Source organism: Ricinus communis, chromosome 9 (assembly GCF_019578655.1).
Source record: "Ricinus communis isolate WT05 ecotype wild-type chromosome 9, ASM1957865v1, whole genome shotgun sequence".
NCBI classification, from domain to species: Eukaryota; Viridiplantae; Streptophyta; class Magnoliopsida; order Malpighiales; family Euphorbiaceae; genus Ricinus; species Ricinus communis.
In genome coordinates, this window is record NC_063264.1 from 1,010,962 (window position 1) to 1,016,961 (window position 6,000).

Sequence of the window (6,000 nt, forward strand, 5' to 3'; positions counted from 1 at the left end):
GCAAGTTCATGTTCATTGTTTTCATACATATTCATTGAATGCCAAACCTTAGAAAAGCATGAATGACATGTAAATCTAGGACCCAAAATTACAAAAGCAACTAATTTGGTCCTTATCAGCAATAGGCAGATGCATTGGCCCTTAACTTACATTGACATATTCAGTTTTTTGAAAGAAAAAAAGAAAAGAAAAGATGGAAATTCAACATTATCTGTTGGCCCCCCAAATGATTCATGAGTTGGTATGTTAACCCTATTTCAGAAAATAAAGAGCCCTCATCTTTAAATGAAAATGACAAGCTCTCTTCTAGGACACATAAATACATTGCACATCGACAAGGGTGGGAATAGCCGAATAATTGTGTGCTCTTCACTTTGCTTCTAATGTAATTATAACAGATATTATAATATTGAAGATATTATATATTGAATGCAATGTTATTATTATTTTTTTTTTGAAAATGGAATGGAATGTATAATTATACTATAAAGTTTAGTAAATAAATATATTTATATAAAAAATCAGTTAACTTCTGAAAATCTTTACATTTATATGTATTAATAAACTCATATCCAAAATGGATAATAAGAATTCATTACTTAATGAAAACGACTGTAAAGAAACAAAATAAGATAAAAAGAATCCTTATTAAACTTAAAATAAAAACTAATGCCCATAATTAGGTTAACTCATGTTTATAAATTGTTATACACTGAAAAGATTTCAAGTAGATATAACTAAGAATAAGAATAAAAAATATGAGAATTTCATCATAAGGAATTGCTAGTAATGTAAAATCGTAAGGAATATACTTTGATGATTTGTTTATTGGGGAACTTGATTGATTAATAAGAGGTTAACCCTTCTTTTTCTAAAAAAATAAAAATAAAATTGAGCAGATAATAAAAGGTTATGAGAGCAGAATGTGTGAAAAATGGTAGTAATGCCAAAGGTCCCTGCACTGAAGAGCTCGGTCCCCATCCCACAACATGCCATTTTACATCATCTCTTAATGGGTTATTATATATATTATTTATGTTAAAGCTAACAAGAATTTGGCATATATATATATTGCGTCTGTATGGAGCTATTTATTTGGGAAAACGAGGAGTCCACCCAATGAAACTTCCCTTTCAGAATGTGTTCCATTTTGCCTTGTACCTGAAACTTCTTTCAGATGTGCTTGCTGCCTCTTACAGACTCATCCTTTTATCTTTTAATTATTTCATTTTGGTATGTGTTAGAGTAATTATTGTTATGTAAAAATGAGTTTTAAATGGAGTTTGAGTCGTGAAGAAACTCGATGTAACAGCTAGCGTTAGGGTTATGGAGATTAATTAGACTCCACGTAAAACTTTGAATTCTTTTTGTTGAGGCTGATTGTTGTATATGTAATGATAAATATAATATATAATTATACAGTGATAATTTGATAATTCTTTTTTTAAATTAAATTGTTACTTCAGTTATTTATTTTTATCAACATTTGCGCAGTCATCATAATACTGTTTGTGTAATAATTCATCAGACTAATTAATCATCATTTCTGTAGTTCTATCACATATATGTTGAGATACTTAATTAGGTTTAGAAAGAAACAGACTGATTATTTGCGCATCGTCTAACTCTTTACTTTGCAGAGTAATTTAGAGTATATAAGAGATAGAATTCAAACCTCAGAGAGCTTCTGGGGAACAGTATTATAAAAATGACAACAGGAAATTAATGAGCACCTCCTCAGAAGAAAGTACAAATATATTAGCCTGCCTACATAGGATGACAAAACTTAACCTAATTTTACGGCCTTTGAAATTGTTATCTTCTACAATTATTGGAGCTCTTTTGTCTTCAAATGTCTTCGCAGATGGATCAAAAGCTTGGGAACTATGCAGGCAACGCAAGTACCAAATGAAGCAATGTCACAGCCGAAACTGAAAATGAAACAGAAATGTTTTATTGATTAAATTTTAATCCGACTCTTAACTAAAATATAATCTCGTAATTAGACATCTGATATATAGTTTAATTAGACGACTCTATGAAGACCATCAAATCAAAAAGAAAAAATTAATGATTTTCTTTTTTCATACAATTAATTTAATAAGTTAACAAAATTAAGAAAAACCCTAAATATCCCGAAAGCAGTCAACTGCTTATTTTGTTCCCATGTAAGAAGACGAGAGGAAATGTGCCATGTCAAAGAATAATCAGCTATTACACAGAACTATCAATAGAACTTCTCGAGTCCTCTATCTATCCCTATAAAGTGGTGCGAGGTGTCCAAATGGAGTAGCTCTCTCCCCATCTTCATGCACAACCTTTCCTTTTCTTCTTTTCTTTTCTTTTCTCCTGCCCTTTACTTTTTATTTCTTGGAGTTTAATGGACAAAGCCATGACCCCTCCATGTGGGTCTTCAACACTTTAGGTGAAATTCTTAACATTTCTTTAAAATTGATGTCCTTATCATTTCTTTATTTTCTTTGGTTTTCACATGCTTCATGCTAATTTAATAAAATTCAATAAATAGAAAAGCTATCAAAGATCATTATATAGGTAAATAGAGAGAGAGAGAGTTGCTTACTTTGGCTTGAAAAGTTTTGTTGCAATATCTATGGATGTTGGACTATATCATGACATCCCACATGTGACTAATGATTTTCTTCATGTGTTTGTGTCATAATAATCTTAAAATAGAATCTTTACCATTGTACTTCTCTCTTTTTCTTCCAGTAAAGTAATTTTCAGACTATATTTAGGCAACTTGATGATTAAATATTTTAGTAGAATATCTCACTACTATACGAATTAGAACTCATTGTTCAAAACCAAAAGAATTCTTTCAAGAAAATTACATATAGTGTATACTTATACTAATCAAAATATTCTTAATTAATATATGCTATTGCTAGCTTGCTAATTTGAATCCCTAATCAATTACAACTTCTTCCTTATAAAAATTGTTGCTTTTAGCTTAATCCTTCAGCAAATTCTCCCTTACATTTAGGGGAGAGATTTCTCTTTTCTTCACCTAATTAAGTTAGATAGATATACAGAAGACCAAAACCCAGTTTTCTTCTTCATATCAAAGAAATGTTTAATTTACTAAATTAACAGTTTATCTAACTTAATTTAAGGATTCACTAAATTCATAGATGTAATTTAAATTTTTGGATGCAAATATAGATAATGATATTTTCCTGAACTTTTAATTAAGCCCTAAATATTGGCGAGTGATGGGAAATAGCAGCAGAAATACTGCATGCCACATGCATGCAAAATTCAATATATTCGAGATGCTAATCCAAATTAAGCCAAACCGACACATTTCTTTTTATGCATTTCGTGGAGTTTGGGCCAACCAGACATGGACACTTTATCGAAAGTTTCAAGCATATTTTGGGTTTACTTAATTATATATTACCTTAATTTAAATTAAATATTTGAATGGAATAGTTAATTTAAACAATGGGTTTGATGGGATATTTATTTCATATATCCTTTCTTTTCTTTTGGTTTTTGGGGTTGACATCAATTATTGAGGACATGATTAATTTGTATAATTTGTGAATTGCTAGTGTTTATCATAGCAATATCAATAATAATGGCCGGCGGTGGCTTTTTTTTACTTTTTTTCAGAATATAATTTTTACCTTTCAAGGTTTTGAATTCTAAAATCAATTTCTCAAAAAGAAAATATTAAAATAAAATCTCAAGTTATATGTAGGGCTAAACTTTTAGATAATACAGTAGGGCATCGTCCTTAATAGATAAACAATTAAAATCAAATCCCTTAATGAGATCTATAAAGCACGCAAGGCCACAACAATTGGTGAGGATTGAAGACAAACCAGAGGGAATCATATCCTTTTTTTTTTCTTCTTCTTCTTCTTTTTCATATTTTAATTATATACTATTGATGTGAAATTCTTGTAAAATAATTTTGAAAATGAAAAGTTCCTTCCTATATATGATTGCAACATGTGCGTTTGAAGGTGGTGACACGAGTGGCATTAAGCAAATGCCTGAATTTCTTTCTTTTTCTTTCTTTTTAGAACTGTTATACTTTTGGGTCAATTTGACACCCATTAACTAGTGGTGGATGTTGACACCTTACAAAAAATAAAATAAATAAATAAAAAATGCTCCTATTTGTTTTGTACCCAATAAAATTCCTACTATTTATCACTCACAACTCAACAAGATTTATGTAGTTACATCAATTATGGTAAATAAATGATGCTTCCAGTCAAATTTGGTAGGTTATTTATTTTAACTACGAGGATTGGAAATTTCAAGTGGGCATTGGAGTTTTATAGATTCTGAACAGCGCCACCGATGAAAAAGAAAAAGTGAGAGACAGAAAGAAATAGAAGACGGGAGGCTTAAATAAGGCACATGGGTGCATGTGTATTCTGGTTGTTTTATGCCTGAACAAAATTGAATGCAAACCATGTGCTCTCAAAAATTTGATCATCACTTTTAAGACTCTATGTGACCCCAAAACCAGAAAGAAAAAAGAAAATAAAAATATATATATACTGTGGGGGAGTGGTGGGTGGTCCTTGAGAATTCAATCATCAAAGTGTCTTCACTCACTTGCTCACTCCAAAATCCAACCCAAACTGATAGTGATGAAACACAGGCACTCGTGTGGCTCGATAAGGTCTGCCAACGAAAGTGATAGCTAGGTGTCTCTCCTTCAATTAGGACAGGGAACACATGTACCTCCCTTTGGGCTTCTCTAGATGACCCCTTAAGAGAGACCTTTGTCTCCTATATATAAATGGGACTTGGTAATATTAAGTAATTTGGTAGCAGAGAGTGCAAAGACAGATTATAGGGGATGAATGAATGCAGCCACTTTGCAAAAATATTTTCAGTTTCTATGACATCGTGGGGACAATTCCCATTTTCCCCACATGATATCTTGCCAGTTGTCTCATCCATTCATGCCTTTGCGGACTTCAGAGGGTAGTAATAGTAGCAGCAGCAGCGGCAGTAGTGGAGTTGAATATTAAAGAAACCCACTAATGTTTCAAATACCACCAAGGAAAAAAAAAAACCCATTTTGTACTCATTACCATCCATTAATTAGGATAAGAACTCTACACTAATCCTCAATCTGAATTTGGAACCAAATTTGTTTATGTAATATAAAGTAAATGATTTTTAGAGCTAACCAATTGCCATCCCAAACTTTCATATCCTGAACTCTTGAGATATGCCCAAACCAGATAGAACCCCACCCGCACCCTCCAATAATATGCATTGGAGTGTCATTTTCTCTCATTTTCCAGATGTCCTATGCGACTCCTGGATGAACCGTGGAGAAGATGCTCTCATATAAATACCAAAAGAATAAATATTTTATACAGTTGATACACTGTTGGTAAAAACTGTTCAACATATCAATTGACAGATTTACTAACTACAGCAGAAACTCCAAAAAGAAATTATGAAACAAAAAAAGTACTCCAAAGTAATGTTTTCAGGTATACGTTTCCATGTATGCATACACCAAATCATATATACTCTTACTTGGGATCGATAAGTGAGTAATATATATTTCCTTACTGTATAAGTATGGAGTCAACAACTATTTTTTTGAGAAAAAGAATTTAAAAACAATTCACAGGCTGCATAATAATCTGATATATAATCCATTAAGCAAGCATGTACACCATATACAAAGCAATTCAACAACACAATCTCTAGTCATATACACAAGAAATCACAGATTGAAAGAAGATTTTGCGTCTTTTTTTTTGCCATAGTTATTTGCAGAATTATATAGTATGTCGCAGCTTGTGAGATATATCAATTATTCCTTTCCTTCTAAATTGACTCCCAAAAGAAAGAAAAACTTGAAAAATTTTAAAAGAGCAATGTGAGATAGAACTTACTGAAAGGGAGAAAAAGAAAAGAAAAAGAGGTTAAAGAAAAGGAGAAAAAAAAAAACCAGTATTTAACATGAGATTACTGAGAGAAAGTGGAAGATCG